Source organism: Python bivittatus, unplaced genomic scaffold (assembly GCF_059951505.1).
Source record: "Python bivittatus isolate LINGU-HERP-01145 unplaced genomic scaffold, Pbiv_v1 ctg000200_np1212, whole genome shotgun sequence".
Taxonomy (NCBI): Eukaryota; Metazoa; Chordata; class Lepidosauria; order Squamata; family Pythonidae; genus Python; species Python bivittatus.
The window spans coordinates 12041992-12061371 of NW_028277040.1; positions in this window are offsets into that span (position 1 = coordinate 12041992).

Sequence of the window (19380 nt, forward strand, 5' to 3'; positions counted from 1 at the left end):
TGAGAAGTAAGGCAATTCCTCCTTGCCCTTGGTCTGTCCCTTGTGGATTTTCAAAGAATGATATATTTGATATTAATACCAAATATATATGCTCAGTATTAATTGTGAAGGATGATGCAAAAATATGGGATTAACAAATTGAATAAAGGCTACAGAATTATGCGATGTCAGAACACAATTAAAAAACACAGCCATAATCAAGCCCAATGTTCCATTCTACCTTTTTAACATCAGTAAGTGCTACTGTCACTCTTCTTTGTAAAAATGTGTCCATAAGGAAGGTCTGCAAGAAGGCTGCTGCATCCCATGTTCTTAATTTGCAGCACATTTATTAGATTTTTTTTTAAATGTGTTATTTTCCATTTGTTCTCTCCTTTGCCAATTTGTGGTACCATTTCCTCAGAGAGGAAAGACAACTTCCAATCTATTCCTGATAGAACACAGCTTGAATATAACTTCCTGTGTTCCAATTGGCAGGCAAAGACTATCATGAATGACAACAGACTTATAATTGGCTGAAAACAACAGTGATTGCCACATCTTCAGAGCAACTGATCTTAAACAATAGGGGAGATATACATTACTGTAAACAGGAAACCATTTAAATCCCTGGATTTTCAAAGAAGTTTTGAAGCTGATTGGATTGGCCATCTGATTCAGTGGGTCAGGTTAAAGCCTTGGTTTACAACTCATTGCTGACAGATAAGACATAGGGTTTACAACCTGGTGTCCTCCAGAAGTTTTGGGTTGCAATCCCCATTAACATTTGCTATTAGCTAGATTGATTGGGATCAATGGCAGTTGCAATACAAAACATGCAGACTTGACTAGCTGCTTGACCTTGAATTAAACCATGGAGAAATCCTGACCTGATATAAGAACAGATGGTAAAGGTAACTTGAACCCAATTTTTACAGCAGCCTGATTTATCTGGGACTCTTGAAAGCTGGATAAAGAACAGGTTCATCCAAATATGATGGTAATAGGATAGGTAAGATTTTATTATTTTTAACCCCACTTTTTCATGGAATAGTTATAAACAGGCATTAATTTTAGGTTTCCAGTAGCCTTTTTCACTTAACGTCACTATCCAAGATAATGAGACCATGCTCTTCTCTTCTCTTCTCTTCTCTTCTCTTCTCTTCTCTTCTCTTCTCTTCTCTTCTCTTCTCTTCTCTTCTCTTCTCTTCTCTTTGCATTATCCTAAATTCTCCTTTCTGTGGTGCCAGGCAGTGAACTAAGAGCAGCTGAACCTAATATCTCTTCTTTTCCTGGCATAACATTCCCCATATACCCCATTTATCTTGGATAGTGAGGTTAAGTGAAAAAGGCTATTGCAAACCTAAAATTAATGCCTGTTTATAACTATTCTATGAAAAAGTGGGGTTAAAAATAATAAAATCTTACCAATCCTATCACCGTCATATATGGATCAACCTGTTCTTTATCCAGCTTTCAAGAGCCTCAGATAAATCAGGCTGCTGTAAAAACTGGGTTCAAGTTACCTTTACCATCTGTTCTTATATCAGATCTGGATTTCTCCACAGTTTGCTCTTAGTCTTCCTTGTGTGACCATCTCCCAATTCCAAGTGGTTAACAAAGTCATTCTTCCTAACAGGGTCATCTGAATAACTTATTTCAGAGTTATTTTGGAAACTGTCATTATACAGCATGCCTTCAATATTGCATTTTCCTATTAACTGTATTGTCAATTTCATTTCAAAATCAAAAGTCATATAGAAACAGACTTTAGGAATACTGTTCTTTTAATCTTATGCCACATAACTATTTCAAACCATGGTTTTCTACCAGATAGCTACACTAGTGGGCGTGGAATACAGAAAGCATACCCTGGTCCTAATTAGCTGGTCCAATGTGATTCTCTCTCCTTGTTCCATCTTCAAAGAGGCGTAGTAATTTCTCAGCTCATTGGATACACATTCATCTTAATGTAGCATCAACATTTTAAACGATCATGCATTCCACTCATTGAATCCTCCAGAGACCATACATAGTAAGCACATGAAAGCAGAATGGAACTTTATTTCTGGAACTTCGCTGGCAGGTGTTTCTTGCTTATTTGGAAGAGAAAGAGAGAGGGAGGAGTGATTATAATGTAGAATCTATCAACACATACTTCTATCTTGCTCTTTTGCTTTTCACGAAAGCAAAGAGCCATGGGTCTATTACTTTGGGAGGGAACTTAGTTCAGAAGTTCAAGCCAGCTAAAAGCAAATCTTCTTACCAAAAGAAATTACCAAAGGAACAGCCCTGGTGGATCATGTCAGGTAATTCATTATCCCTGCTTCTCACAGGGGCAAACTAGATGCATCGAGGAGATCTACAAGTCTAGCAGAGAGGCATACCCTCTCTTGTTGCTGCTTCTAGCAACTGCTTTCAATTACTTACTGAAGTTGCCATACAGTGGCCGTGGCTAACAACCATTCCCAGATTTATGATCCATAACTTCCCTTTCAAAAGCATCTAATCTGTTGGCCATCAACACATTTTGGGGCAATGAATCATTCCATACAAAGACCTCTTTTCTTTGGCATTTCCTGATTTTTGTTAATCAAATTCAACACATTGTCCCTAGTTCAAGCTGTACCGTGGTACAGAGAAGAGAGAAAATATCACTAAACCACACCTCATTCCATCAACCTTCCAATCCTGAAAAGCCACAAGCACTTTAGCTTTCCCTCATAAGGAAGGTGTTCCAAGTCTTTGGTCATTTGGTCTGTCTTTTCCAATCCACTTTTGAGCACTACTGTATCTATCATGAAATAAGGCAAATGGTAATCAGAATACTACATAATATTTCCAATATGATCACAGCATAGCTTTATAACAATTTACTACATTATATTATTGAAACAGATATTTTTGTAAAGGTTTAATCAATACTAATTTTATAAATTAAAATTATAAAGGTTTATTACAATAATCATATTACTGACCACATTCTTTTCATAATTATCCAAAATTTATTTTTTCTCAATCCACTAAGTTGATATTTTCAATTCATACATGGCTCTTTGCTTTTCTTTATTATGCAGTATTTATTATCTGGGAGTTAAGATGCCATCCCTTTATGTGCATTACAATGAACTTTAGAAATGGTTTGTTTGCCTGTGGTCTGGAACTAGGATCAAGAATAGCTGCCTTATACTCACTGACATCTGCATCCTACAATGTTCTACTCAAGAAGACTGAAGATCCTACTATTTCCCCTCTCACAGTCACAGTCAAGATGTCAGAGACATTGATGACTCTGAGTTAAAGCCCAAGCCAGAAGGTGCAGTGCTTGTTAGAGAACATTGGCTTTCTGTACCTGATTCCTATTTGACAGTAATTTATATTTTCTGTACCTATATGTCTGCATCTTAGAACACCTTAGTAGCTACATCCCATTCCTTCCTCTTTGACATCATCAGCAATATGACCAGTCCAAGAATCATCTTCCTCTCCTTCTCCTTCTCCTCCTTCTTCTTCTTCTTCTGAAGCCAGCTTGCCTTCAGCTATGATTCCATATTGATCTTTTCTTGTAAGTAAAGCACACGAGAATCTGCCAATCAGAGAAGGAACATGTTCTGAGGCAAGGGGCATAAAGGAGCTTTATATTATGCATACCAAGTGAAATGTTGGAGTCAAACTCAGCAAACAGTTTAACAGGTAACAGGGTCACCTATCATATAGTAACTCTGCTTCTCACTTAGTAGAAGCAATTATTACATGAGCTGAACTGAGACATGGTATACCACCAAAATGAACTTAATTTTATCATACATCAAAGATCTTCCAAGGAAGCTCTTGGTCTTTTGTTTATGGCAATCTTCTTGCTATTCTACTAGGAAAACTAAAAATGCCTTACAGTATATAGATGAGCACACTTAGTGGCCAAAATAATAATATCATTTAAGTTCAACATTAACCCAAAATTACAATGACATATTCAAACACTAACATTTCTCATAGAGTATTTCAATACAGCATTATCTTAATAAAGCTCTGTATTGATAAGAATTTGTTGCACAGTACAGAATTGTGTTATTCCCCCACTTCCCCCCAAAAAATCAAGAGAATGTAGACCATATGGGTGAAATTTGCTCATTCCATGTGTCATCTATGCTATTTTTGTGTTTCTAACCCACAAAGTGCCCTAATGTTAAAACCACCCCTTTAAGTAGGTACTCATTGCTTCCCCCTTCCTCCACAGCCATATTTGCTCCCACAAGCAAACATCTGTATTGCTTATTTTTCCTTCTTTGTTCTGTTTCTCCAATCACCCAATATTTGCTCCTTCAGTCCCTGCTGAGGACTCAGTGAGGACCCTTCTCTGTGCATAGGGATTGGGAAGTTTCTCAGCTGTTTCTGAGTCTATTTCCTTGAAACCATTTTGGATACTTAATGAATGAATTAATTAATTAAACAGTGTGATTGATTATATGCCATCAAGTCAGTGCCGACTCTTAGCAACCACATAGATAGATTTTTCTCCAGGAAATTAATTAAATTACGAACTGTAAATTACTTTGGATGCTGAATAAATATTGTTAATTGTGAACTGTTCCTCTTAACTTTTGAACCATAGCTATCTGCCAGTGTCAAAGGCATATAGAAGAGCTTTTGTTTCAGATCAGGGAGTGATGCATATTCTCATCATGCATCAGGATGGAATCCTCATTCCCATTTTATTTTTTATTCTTCACTGCAGGCAATATTACATGCCACTAAAAGCAATCTGGAGACAGGTTCCACTGCCTGCAAACTCTGCATTGGAATATACAAACTCTTCATCCAATCTTTCTGGGGTGATTATCACCCTAACCCATCAGTTTTGTTTCTGCAAAGCCCCCAGCATTGCACCAGAAGGAGGGGGGAACAAAATGGTACAATTTGCAGCCTCCAGAGAGCTTTCGTGTCAACTGGTGCTACATCATGTAGCCCACAGGAATGGAAGGGAGGTATTGCTGAGCAATAATAATACAAGTGAGCTACTTTTTAAAAGAGTCATTCCGATTTACGTAGCACTAAAGCATAATATCCTAAGCTATTCACATCATATTGTGGCTCTGTGTTCAAAATGAACTATGCACTCAGTGGCTGTTGAACATAATGATCAGTTTAAATCAGTGTTGTCCAAACTTGGCCACTTTAAGATGAGTGGACTTCAACTCCCAGAATTCCCCAGCCAGCATGGGGTTTAAATGATAGTCCGTGCAACAAAAATCTACTGAGAAGATTTTTACAATATTTCCAGAACCAAAATACTCACAAGGAAGTTGGGGGTGGGGTGGGGAGAGCATGTAGCATGCCGCACAGTGCATCACCAATCATCATTTATTATTGATGAGGTCACTCTCTACTACAGGATTGCAGCTGGTCCTACCATTTCTACTTGCTGCCTGCCCTGTCCTAAAGGATGTAAAAAACCATCTTGTTCCTCTTTCCCTGGAGATGCACAGCAGCATTCATCAATAAGCATAAGATCTCTTTCAAGCAGTATCTGAGTCCCGCCTAGCCACTGCCTATAGACATTGTCCCTTTTTTTTTTCATCCTTGTAGATATGTGAAATTTTAGGAACATTTGCCCTTAAGGGCTGTGTAATTTCTTCTCACATATATAGCTATCTGGAATACAAGAAAACACTACCCTTTAATGTCCTTCTTTGGTTCTTCCATTCACGATGCCTAGAATCAACAGTTATGGCTGTACCAATTAATACAACAGCTCTTCCCATTTGATGGTTAGATTGTTCTTTTAATGCAGGAGTGCACAAGATTTTTGCAGGCTGAAAGCAGACCTGCTCTTTGAAAAGCATGCTGGGGACCACACTCTTAAGTGTAAATTAGTCTAGGAGCAAAATGGCATTTGTTTTTAATTAAATTGAATTAAATTACATTAATTAAATATAGTGTATATGATTACCCTTCCTATGTGTTTAATTTTTTACCTCTATCATGTTAAAAATTTAAAAATTGCAACTTGGTGATAACTTAGGGAATGGTTCTAGAGCAGCAGTTCCCAAATTTCTTTTTATGCAGACCGCTACACTGTCATTAAAAGCTTTTGAGGTACAACGGTTAAGCCAAGGAAAAGGTGAACTGTAGATATTGATGGGCATCATGACACACATGACCCTCAAAGAGACTATGGGATCTAAAAATTAAATAAAAATTAGCCTGTTTAAATGGCCAAAATAGCATGACAGCTCCAAAATTCACTAATTGAAAATGTAAATTTTCAGCAAGTCCACCAAATTCTCACAGGATTTCAGCAAGAATGTCAAAACCCTGCAAGACATTGCTACTTCAGGATACTCTAAATCAGCTGCCTGAAGAGTCTGTTTTACTTGCTAATGGCAGTGGCAGTTGAATATCTTTCCGTTGACCCAGTTCCACACCATCTAGATCAGGGGATCTAGGGCAACTTGAATCCCACAAATTGAAACTTGCAATTCCCATTATCCCTCAGCACTAGCCTTATCAATTAATTCCTCTGGAGCAGTATAGAAATACATAATACTAACTAGGACTGATGGGATCTGAATGTCAACAAAGATGACAGATTACCTGGATGGAGACTGAAACTCTGTAGCAGAGAGAATGTTTTTGCCACCCCATCTGGGTCCAAAGTATTGCATCTGGGTATCCTTCAGATGTTTTGGACTATAACTCAACATCTGCTAGAGCTGATGGGAGCCACAGTCCAATCTATTTGCCACTCTCAGGCTAGATATCACTGGTGTGACATGGAATTAGCCTTGGCAAGGTGAATCTAAACCTTTGAGTTAGTTCTTTCAATTTTAAAAAAACTTATTTAATTATTTACAAATTAGGCCTTGCTTCTATTCAAGGCTCTTGCAGACCTTCTGTGCTATTCAGATCAGTCAGCAATTTGCTGACCTCAGTTGGTAATTTTTTTTAATACACTTTACCTACATCCAACATTTCTATCACTTATTAATATTAGTTTCACAATGGTATTCTTTGCACATAAGAAGGACATTTCCCAGAAGATTATACCAACCCACTTTGGGGAATTAGTGTCTTATCAGACCTTTAGAGTCTCTAGCCCAGTTTATAAAGTCACCTTCATTTCCATCACAGTAGAAACTTTGTTCTTAAAAACAAAACAAAACACATACAATATACTGCCTTGTTTAAATAATGCTCCAGTATGCAGCTGTGACGTTCAAGAAACCTTGCTATATACAGCATACAATCAACTTGCAGTAACACTTACTGCCATCACAGTGAATTTCTTTACAGTTCAAGTTTAGTATAATCTTACAAGTTTTTTTTTTTTAAAGAATGCAGTTGACAGGAAGGTTTGCATTAGATAACAAAGCATTTTACAACAGGGGTATCTGAAGAAACAAATTACAGAAACTCTGTGCCAAAATAAATGAAAATTTAAATTTTAAAGAGGAACATTTCTATAGCTGGCCACTGATGGCAAGTGAAACTTCAGATCTGAAATACTGATGGGGGGAAACTTACATTTCTTTGAATGGGAACTTAATTCATGTACATCCCCCCCGCCCCAAATTATACACAATCTGAAAAGCAGCTATATACTGTATTGATAGTTGCCAGATCCCCCAGAGCCTGAGTCTGAACACTACATGGATAAAGGACTTTGGTCAAACATCTAAAATGTTTAACTCTGACAATCACCATAAGAATATCCACTAAAACTACTGTCTTAGAACACTGCAGGTTGGTCAGCTAGATTCACAAATCCAGATTTTTATCATTTACTTCAAGATATTATGATGTTGCAGGACACTTGGATCTTGACAAATTTGACACTGGTAATTTCTGTTTGTCTTAATATGACCTTCCCAGGCTAAAGAGCCGAGTGGGTGGTACCTAAGCTTGTAAACTTTAATCAACATGCAATAGTATGTATAAAATTGTTCTTACACTCCTTACACCTGCAGAAACAGATTAGAACATTTTGGAGTGAGGTAGATATATATTGCCTATTGCACAGACCGATACCCACAGGCATATGTAGTAATTGGAAGGGACTTTAATGCCCACCTGGAAGCCAATGATGTTGGCCAATGTAGCCACTTCCATCGGTAACCTGATTATCAAATGGGTTGCCCTGGACCCTCTGTGTAATTTAGCAGGCCTGTGTTTGGCCCAGATGGCCTGGAAACAAGATTTCTATATTTTAAATGGTGCTCTTTTTTTTAAATAAAAACTTTATTATATAAAAAGTGCAATTAAAATACAAAACAGAGAGTATAGCAAAGACAATAGAACTAAAAGAAAAAAGACAAAAGCTAAAATAGTGAAAGTAGATAGAAGAATGAAACAGAAAGTGACTTACAACTATCTCCAATACAGATATAGATACAAATTGGAAGAAAGTTAATCTCTTACCCCTGATTAATCCAAGCTCACATTATTTCTATCAACACAAACCGTCTAGTCATTAAAACCCACAATCAGAGCCTAATTTTTTTCCCACACAAGCACAAAATCTAAGAAGGGTTGCCATGAGGAAACAAATTTAGAAACAGTATTATCTCTTATTAACACTGTTAACTTTGCCATTCGAGCCAAATCCATTAGTTTAATGATCCATTCTCCCACTGTAGGTGTTTGTGGATCCTTCCATCTCTGCACATGTAACAGTCTTGCAGCTGTGATCGTATACAAAAACAAAGTTCCATGTTGTTTCTCCAGTCCCTTCTCCATCAAACCCAATAAAAACAGTTCTGGGTTTTTTTTGAATGCTCACTTTAAGAATCTTTTGGATAGCGATACATATCTGATCCCAATTTTTTTTGCCTTTTCACAGGTCCACCAAAGATGATAAAAAGTTCCTTCACCCTGCAAACATTTCCAACAAACATTTGTTACACCATCATATATTTTTGATAACTTATCAGGAGTTAAGAACCAATGATACATCATTTTATACAATTTTTCTTTTAAATTATAATTCAGTGTAAATTTCAAACCTTTATTCCACATATTTTCCCATTGTTCCAACATAATATTGTATCCAAAGTTTTTAGTCTATTTGATCATGCATTCCTTGACTTGTTCATCTTCTAAATTCATCAACATCTTATACATTTTAGCAATAACATGTTTGTCATTTGTACAAAGTTGACTCTCAAAATAAGTTGTTTCATTAACAAATCTATAATTCTTTTTGTCCACCTTGAAACGTTCAAACAATTGCATATGAGTAATGACAGATAAAACCTTTTAACTCTGACTGTTCTCTTGTTTTAAAGCTTGGTTCACCCTCCTCAAAATTTAACAAGTCTTTATATTTTAACCACTTCATTTCCCCCAGATTTTCTCTTCTAGTAAATGCTTCCTGAGGTGATAACCACAAAGGTACATTAGGAGACAATCTTACCTTATATTTATTCCAGATCCACAGTAACACATTCCTAATATAGTGGTTCTTAAAATCCTTATTACTTTAACTTTATCATACCACAAATAAGCATGCAACCTGAATCTTAATTCATGACCGTCAAGTTGTAATAATTTTTTATTCTCCAAGATTATCCAATCCTTCATCCAAAGCAAACAACAAGCATTAAAATACAGTTTTACATTAGGCAGACCCAAACCTCCTCATTCCTTGGCATCTTGTAACAATTTATATTTAATTCTCGGTTTTTTGCCTTGCCAAATAAACTTGGAAATATCTTTCTGCCACTGTTTAAATGGTAAATCAGAAGTCATAATTGGTATGGTCTGAAAAAGAAACAACATCCTAGGCAAAACATTCATTTTAATCACAGAAATTCTCCCCGTGAGTTAAATGGCGCTCTTCATGGACATCTCCCTGGACAATTTACTTTCTGGTCAGGCTCTAAATTCTCAACAATTGATTATGTCATAATCTCTCATAGTCTGGCCTCCAGCATTAACCATTTTGAAATATTACCAAGTACAAAGAGTGACCACCTACACCTTATCTTTACCTGTTTTATGCAGGGCATAGCTCTGCCAAATTCTCTAAGATATCCCTCCTTAGTTGTTGCTGGTGCTAGGAAACTGAGGCTTAAATGAAATGGGCATGTGAGTCAGAAAATTACCAGCTGGCTTGGCTCAAAAAATGCAACCGCCTAAGGGAAGCTATCTTGCAGAACACTATGGATTTCCATCATGGAGAAGCAGAGATCTTAAAAGCATATGCCAGTTTAGCCTATGCCAGACTCTCTTAGTTAACTCTTACAGAACAATCTTCTACCTAAAGGTGGCTTGGCCATGACTGCATTCATGCCTATAGGTATTTACTGGTAGTCAAGGTATTTACTGATCACAAGAAGAACCCATCATTTACTTCCAGCCAGACATTTATACAGTGTAAGAAGGAATATAAAAAGTTTCTAAAAAAAAATGAGGGAATCTATGGAAGAAACCTGGCACTAATTGATAAAGGCAGTGAAACTTAAGAATGTCTCTCTCTCTCTCTCTCTCTCTCTCTCTCTCTCTCTCTCTCTCTCTCTGTCTCTGTCTCTTATAGCCCCCATTCAATTATAGGTCCATCTAGAATTCCATGCTATATCCAAAAAGAGGTATAGGAGAACTATTACCATGAGCTCTATGGCTTAGCAGATCCTTATTCTCTAAATATGGCCATATTGAAAAATTGTTCTTGCTGAGTGATGAGGAAGGAGTGAGAGAAGAGGAAACCCAATTGTTTCCTGGTATTATGATTATGATTATGCTGCCTATTCTGGGCAGTTACAAATAAAAACATTAAGGACAAGAGAAAAAAAACAATAGAAATAAAGAGTAAAGATGGCAAGGATGACAAATATGGGATGGGAACAAAAAGAAATAAACCCACATCACAGGTATAAGACTTGGGAGGTGGGGCTGAGAAAAATAATTCAGATAATAGGCGGGACCAGGACAAAAAAGGGATGGGAGCCAATAACTTAATTGCTTTGTTTTTTTCTTTTTATTCCACATGAACAAATATATTGTGTTTTTATCTCCATGTGTTGTTTATCTTTTTTTCCAAAGTGGGCAACATAACTTAACTGGCTTTCCTGAGAAGAGCTGGAAGAATAGGAACAGATATATTTACCAATAGAAGAGAATATATGTAGCTCAGGGATGAAGTGTAGAGTCCTTGGGGCTCTCTGAACTTGGTTGTTTTCTTACAGACATTTCATTACCCAACTAGGTAACATCTTCAGTGCCAGAAGGGAGTGGGGTTTGCTCTCTGTTTATCTACTGTAGCTTGCCCTGCCAGTGTTGGAGGGGGTGTTGTTTTTTTCTTGGCAGTTCCTAAATTAGGCTGTTGTTTACTGCTTGATTGTTTGTCTAATACAGATATATTTGGGACACTAGTCCTAGAGGGCTCTTTGACTGGCCAGTAGGACAGCCTTCTTTTTCTCCCCAAATCCAAAGAAGAACATTACATATGGAGAGAGCCTCATGCCCACTGGTCCATTATCTGAGAATGGGAACCTATATGGTTTGGGAGCAGTGCCTTTAACTGCAGATGTAGGCAGAATTCACATAGCCAACAAAAGAGAACAAAATTCTATCCCCAGGTGAAAGGAACAGATAGAGAATACAGCATTTGTGATTTCCCAGGGACCTGAATCTCATTTTATTCTCACCCTGGAGCCACAGATCCAGTAATCCCAGTCATGTAGTCTACTATCAGAGCATTTGGTCAAATGTTCAACTTCCAATAGAAATCCAGTATATCTAGGACTTATTGGGTAACCCTAAAGGGAACCATTATTCCAGATCTTTTAAGGAAAGCTATTATTTTGATTTGGGAAGGTTGGTTGGGATATTGCTTTTCTACAATCTCCCATTTGGCTCATCACATCCTTCTGTTATAAACAACTTTATTTAAGTGCCTGTCCTTCATTATTACTTTAGACTCATTAATTTCCTTTACAATAAAAAAAGGCATGGAAATGCAGTTATCAGAGTCTTCTACTTGTCTTCCCTGGGTTATTGTCTCCTTTCGTGTGCATGTCATCACAGTAATCTTCCTCTAATTAAAATTCATTTTATTTTTCCCAAGTTGTTTAAGACAAAAGATAACCTTTCTCTTTCTGTAAACTAAATTGGATTTACAACAAAAACCCAAAAACTCCAAACAGACTTGCTTTTTGATCTAGCAGGTTTTATCTGCCTGTTTTGTATAATCATTCTCATTAGAAAACTCAATCTTCCATAATAACAGAGATTTTTACCAGAAACCTTAGCAGTCTCAAGGCCCTTATCACGCAGCATTGAAAGCAAATACTTCTTAGTAGTTGGGTAGCATATTTATCTGGCGCTGTAACCTTTATTTAGAGTGAGTCATTTGTTAAGTCAGGCACAAATTTCATGGACTCAGACCTGAATAGATATGGCACAGACAATTATTGTGTACAACAGATTTTCTTCCTTTTTTAGATCTGTTCTTAAACAAAGATTTCTGCTATTATTAAAGATGAACAAAAGCTCACAAGATGTTATTTTCATTACAGTTTGGGTACAATACATTTTTAGCACCAAAAGAGGGCTATGTCAATAAGGAGAAAGTAGGCTGTACACAGAGAATTTCCAGTACTGAAAATATATGCCTATCCGTCTATAAACATGTCTGCTTCATTTCATCAAGTACTGGTTCAATAGGTCTAAAGAAAAGGAATGTGGTTGCCATAGCTAAATGCCTCTATAGTACAGATTGAAACGAGCTGGTGGCTTCATAAATGACAGATTCTAAACTAACATACCACCCTCAATCTAGGTTAAAGGAAGAGATGGTAGGAAACCCAGCAAGAGCTACTGAAACACTTAAATAGTCAGAGGAAGGCATGGAACTGACTGGTGTAACAGCTTCCTGACTAGGTCATTTTTTTTTTTTTTTTTTGGCAAAGTTTCCAAGTCTATGGCGCGTCACCAGTTAGTTATAGGGATATATTATGATAACCAGAACATGCAAAGAGAAATATACATTGAGTAATATATATAGCTATGTTCTGCTAGGTCCAGGGAAGTTGGCTCAGCAACAAAAATGAACCACAGCTTCCATTAAATATCGGTTAACCTTTGGGTTTCTAAGGAATGCAGTAGAATTGGAAGAAATCATCCTTAGTGGAAGCAAGCCTCCAGGCTGGATTCCTCCAGACCGATGGACTTCTAGCTTCTCAGAATTCTCAGAAATGGCCCAGCTGGCTGGGAAATTCTTGGGCTATTATTTCGGGACAGTGTGCAGGTTGGGAAAAGCTGTTCTAAGCAATAGCAACTAATATTCTGCTGCTCAATAATGCAGACTCAACATTGGTCTTCCTTATATATCCCATACAGACTCAGCTTGAGCTAGGCCCAACATTCCTGGTCCTGACAAAGCAAAGTAATAGGAATTGTGCCATCTGTTGACCATCCCATGATGGTTTTCTTTTAGCTTCACATGTAGAAAGTATTTACTCACTAGATTTATTTATTCATTATTTTTACTCCACAATATTTGTAAACTGCCTGTGAGCAGAGTACAACAAAGCAGCGTTCTGATTGCAGAAGCATATGACCCATTTTCCAGCATCTGAAATCTAATCGTGTAAGTGGAGGGGGCTTTCCTTTTAGGGGAAAAAAGTGCTTACTTGACAGCCTATTTTTATCCACGATGGCATGTGCGGTTGTATGTGGACAGCAGCATCTGTCAAGGAAGGGGGCAGAATAAGGAAAGCAGGATGCAAGCCCCACCTCTTTTCCTAATGAGTTTGCATAATGAAATTGCATGCACATACAAAATGGGAGGAGATTGCACAGTGATGGCCCAATGCTGTTTGTGTCATTTAGACAAAAGCAGCAAGTTCCTGTAGATGCCCCCAAATATGGACCATTTATATCTACTTTACTAGATACTCTTCTGTGCACCATTTTACAAAGAACAGAAGGGTTGCCAGAAGAAGTAAATGTAGGAATGTAAACAATGTAAAATAGAAACGATGCTCCCACCCTGCACGCATAATCCAGATTTAATAATATCTCCTGCCTTAAATTAAAGTTGCTGAATACCCTTCATGTTCCATTGCTTACATTGAAAAATGACAGAGTTATAGCTGCCCTTACAAATGTTATCTTTGCAGAAAGGCGTTTCTTTCTTATGAACTGTGATGCAAAATGCATAGAGAAGACGTTTCACATTATATTAGCTGTAAACTATAACTTTCACCAATACGGACTTTGAAAGATTTTTTTTTTTTTTCAGTAATCATTTCTCCTTAATTGTAGCTTTGGGGATGGAGGAAGGTGGAGATTTGTGTTTCTGCTTTGGTGTATATATAAATGAGATAGCATTAAGGGAGGGGGAGGAATAAAATTGAAAATGAGTTTAATTACAAAGGCAATTTGCTTCAGTGGCATAAAAAATTAATATTACGTAACTTTAAAACATACGGCTGCTGTGCTAAGTCCCAAGGCAATACGGTGTCAAAAACCATGAAATGGACTGATTCTTCTCCCATAGGCAAGTCTCTTCAGAAAACATCTTACACCACTTAGTGCACTATAAAATGTTCACATAGATGTCATTATGCTAAGATTATCAATTCAAGCCGCAAAAATCCAGAAGGCTGCTAGATGGCAGCCAAGGTATACAGAAAACTTGGAGTCTCTTCTCCGATCGAATGATCCAGTTTCTCCAGCCCGGATCTAGTAACTCTAATTAAGCAGGTTTTCCCACCCTATCCAAACAGATGCATTATGAACAATGACTGGTGAGAGGCTGGGAAGATACATGTAGTGATATTTTAAAATGATAGAAGAAAGCCAACCAGTAGGAGGAATGGGCAACGTTTGAGGCACAAAATGTGAATCATTAATATCCTGAATATTAAAATAAAAGCTGTCCCTCATTTCTTCACATCAAGCGTTGCTTCTGTGCATTGCATTTTCAGGATATAAAATAAATCCTCCAGAGACCTCTTTGGGAGATAATTTGAGCGATCTGCCAGAACCTACTGCATCATGGCACAGCAGGAGTATGGAATGGACTCTAATAGAATAGGGTCCATTTTTCTTCTGTCAAAAATCCACACAAAACATCCACACAAATTATCTCCCAAACAAGTCTCTAGAGGATTTATTTACATATATATATGTAAAAGTTCCATACACCCATTTGGGGCATTTGAATTTATAAGGGGTTGTTTCATAGCAGTAAAATCTTTGTGTATTGGCAGCCAGGCCTATAGGGTGGAGCCTGGAAATCTCAAGCTACTCCTCTCAGAAACTCTCTGGGTCTTCACATGCTGACCTTCAAGTAGTGATAGCTCCCACCACCACCCCTTATCTTCCAGGAGGATTTCACCTGATATCCTCCCCTTAACCCCAGGGTGTGAGGGACATAGGGATCTTATAACATGTGCTAAGTAATAAAAAAGGGGAAATGGAGAAAGTGGGAAAAGCCCTATAATCCACCTCTTCTGGCCTTGTCCCATGGTGATGTGTGACTAACGGATTCAGTGTTAAAACAGAATCCTTATAGTTACAAACATACAGTATAACTGAATGGCCTGGGCAAACAAAAACCTTTGTCAATGCCAAAAGAAAATAGTTGTATTAGTTCATCTTTTGTGAGTTCACTTCAAAAGCCAGTCAACTGCAGTCAACCTTATTTCAGGCTACTAGGGTGAAGCGGTCCTGAAGAGGAGACTCCAAGGATGACCTAAACATCTAAGTAGACTCATGGAAGTGCAAGCAGTCTTATGGAATGCTGAACCTAGGCCAGTAAAAGGTTTAAGAAGCCTATCAAGAAATAGAACAGAAGCCGTACAGTTGTTTTGCAGCTGGTGAGAAATGATCAAAACACCAAGCCTTACTTCAATATTGTGTACTAAAGGAGGTTTCAGAACAAATTTTTAAAAGAAGTAAGCAACTGATGTGTTTGCACATCCATAGTTATCATTCAAAGACTCCAGTACCAAATGGTGACTTTGCTTGCTGTTTCAGGGCAAGATCCCAGATCAGATATCACCAGGCAGAGCTTCATATGTAGTCAACAAAATGCATTTGGCTAGTGATAAATCAAGAACTGGAATGGTTTATAAACAGCAGCTCTGAAGTCTATCACGTATGGATTATACTACAGCTGTAGGACACCCTCCTTGTGTGCAAAAAAAAAAAAAGGAAGGCTGCTGTGCAACCTCAGGAAACCAGGTTTTTTCTCCTCTCCCAATATCTCCCCCATCCTGCTCCCTGCTGAAATGTACATAACAGTGTGTTTCTCCTGTGTGTTGTTTTTTCATTGAAGTGATTGTATTATGCCCCTGGCTTAGATTTCACAGTCAAACAGTTGGTGGGGAAAGAGCACTTGAAAGTAGTTGTGAATTGTGGTTAGTGAAAAAAAAAAGCCAAGGAAAAGTGGTTGAGTTTATAGTGCATAGGGAATGGCTTGCAAATTGAAAAGGTTCAGGTGGGACAGAGCTTGATGATATTCATGGCAGAAATGAAATGGGTGGAAAAAAATATGTCCAGAAGTTTGGAGAAGGTGATACACATGTCTCTGTGTAATTTTCTCTGAAGCGCTTTTCCACTAAATAAATAAATGAGTGCTACAAGAGGCATATACATTTTATGACACACTAATTACTATAACGATAAAATTGTACTTTCTTGCTAGTATCAGTGATCAAAATGGGGAGCTTCAGTAATGGTTAGTTGTTTTAGAACTCAAATAGCTCCACAAAAGAAAGTGAAGACAAGCCAATCAGATTTCACAATATTGACGTGCATGATCAGCTGAAGTCTCATGCTTCATAACACAGGAAGACTTTTTTTTTTTTGAAAAATGCAATGTATATGGAATATTGACATTCAGAGTTCAAATGCTTAGGACTGATTAAATATTCATACTATAAATGTGATCATATTAAGACAGCTACATACAACAGCTTCAACTTTCCTTTTCCTGTGCTATATTTATCTAGAGATAAAATAGATAAAGTATGTTATCTATTTCAGCACTACATCAGAACCAGGAGAAACAGCAGGAAAAAAAAGCCAAACCCACTTATACATACTTCTGTATTCCCATAAAACAGCAGTGGAAATTATACATAGTCTCATAGAGCCTTTTACTAAGACTTAGTGCCTAAAGTTTGATCCAGATCAGAGGGAAATGCTGTTGGTAGATGGTTCCACATTTGAGAGTGGTGGTGCTTGTCATGGAAGAGGAAACATCAGTCTGAAAACCTGAACAAAAATTCCATTGTCCTCCTCCAAGAAGAGTGGGAAACTCCTGATTCTTCCAACATACAGCTAACTCCAGATCCATCTTATGACTGTACTCAATAGTGATAGTACTTACACAACATTGAAGCAGTCCTGGATGAGGCTCTATTCTCCCTGAAGAACGAGTCTGAAACTTGAAGGTGCAACCTAGGATCCAGACTTTATTTTATATGCCCAAGTGACATCTATGGGGCAAATTTCACCTACCTGCCATCATCACAAAGTCTTAATTATTCATTTCCTATTCCCAACTTTCTGTGAAATTTCTTTATAGAATCAGAATTGTTCACAGAGTTGGTCACAAGGCTGTGTTATGCCAGTCCTGATCAGTAACAAGTGTCAGGGATTATTAAGTGTTAATAGTGAGGAAACCACTCTGGTAGACAATCAGCTTTCTATTCACACTGTTAATGGTGTGAATGGTGTTAAGGGAGTGAGATTACACTCATGAAAATAGAATGAATACAGTTGCCACTCATTTTCCCTGGATAATTTTTTGAGTCAGTCTGTACGGACTACAGGAAGAAAGAGGTGGAATTGACAACTGGATAGTGTTCTTCTTGCTTAGTGAAACCTTCTTGTTGAGTTTATTTATTTATTTATTTATTTATTTATTTATTTATTAAACTTGTCCCCGACCATCTCCCCCCAATGGGGGACTCTGGGCGGCTCACAACTTATTAAAACAATAAATATACAATTAAAATTTATAACAGTACACGTTTACAGAAATAAAAGGAAAAATATAATATAATATTTTTTAATGTAATATAATATAATGTAATGTAATATAATTAATATAATATAAAAGTAGCTGCTCAGACCCAACCAACCCAAACCTTCTAGAGATGTCTATCACTGCATACTCTTAAGACAGAATTCATCCATTTTCTAGCGATTAGAGAAAAGCTGTTAAAAGGGTTTGGTTTGGTTTGCTTCCTAAAGGAAATACTGAAGATAGTTTCCACAAACATCAGAAATCTGTCTTCAGACAAGGACTAAGATAAAGAAGCCATCTAAAATGGATGCTTTTATTTTAGCTTTTATACCTTTTGCTTAGCATTTATACCTTTGCTAAACTTTCTCCCTCTCTCCCTCCCTGCCTTCTTCCCTTCTGAGACTCGACTTTTGCCCTCATTCCTTCTTTTATGACTTCTGTCTCAGGTTAGTAATTCTATTCATCCACATGCCAACTGGTACCAAATGATATCACAACATTAAAGTGCTGCCCTCCCCCAAAAAAGGTTAAAAAAAAGTATATTCTAGATTTCCACTACAGTAACATGTTAAAAGTAAATAGCACCCTTTTGAAAATGGAGGCTTTGTAAATGATTTCAGCCTCAGCAGCAGCAACATACACATTGACAATTGACTGGATGTGAATTTTATACTCTTATTTGCTTCCCTCTTAGAAGAGGGAAAGCACTGTTACCATAGCAACTGTCACATCAAAAAGAATTTGGACAGGAGATATATACACTTCTTAAAGTAAAGGTACAAACCAATATAGAGTGAGCTTTCCATGATTTCTTTATAGCAGTCAGTTTTCTATAATAGAAATGATCTCTTTCCTCTATTCAGACCAGATTCCCTCTATAGTTTGTATAGACTTAAGCTTGGGATCCAATTAACCATCATTCCTCCTCCAGTGCAGCTTCTCAGAGGCATTGGGATGATAGAGAAGTTGATCACACCTTTCAGGATATAATATTTAACTCTAGTAAGCAATAGCTGCGATTCTTTTAATCTGTAGGTAATAAACCTCAAACACAATAGAATCTGCTGTTTACCTTTTGCTGAGTTGAGCTCATTTCTGGAAATATATATAAAATCAGACCCTGATCTTCCTTTCTTTTTACCTAGTCCTTGAGAAATTACTGGTGGAGAAGGATTTCAGAAAGGATAGTAGGAAGCTTTAGAAATTAATGCTTGTAGGGTCTTCCTCACAACCAAATTAAAGTGCTATTCACCAGTTCTTGAGCTGGCAGATACCTATATTGGCATAAAATCTGCTGCTTCCATTGGCAACACCTATCCTTCCGCATCGGACAATGTGCTGTCCTTATTTACAATGTACAATATTAAGAACAGGAATTAGTTAATTCCCCCAGTTTTGTTTCCCTACTCTCCCATCAA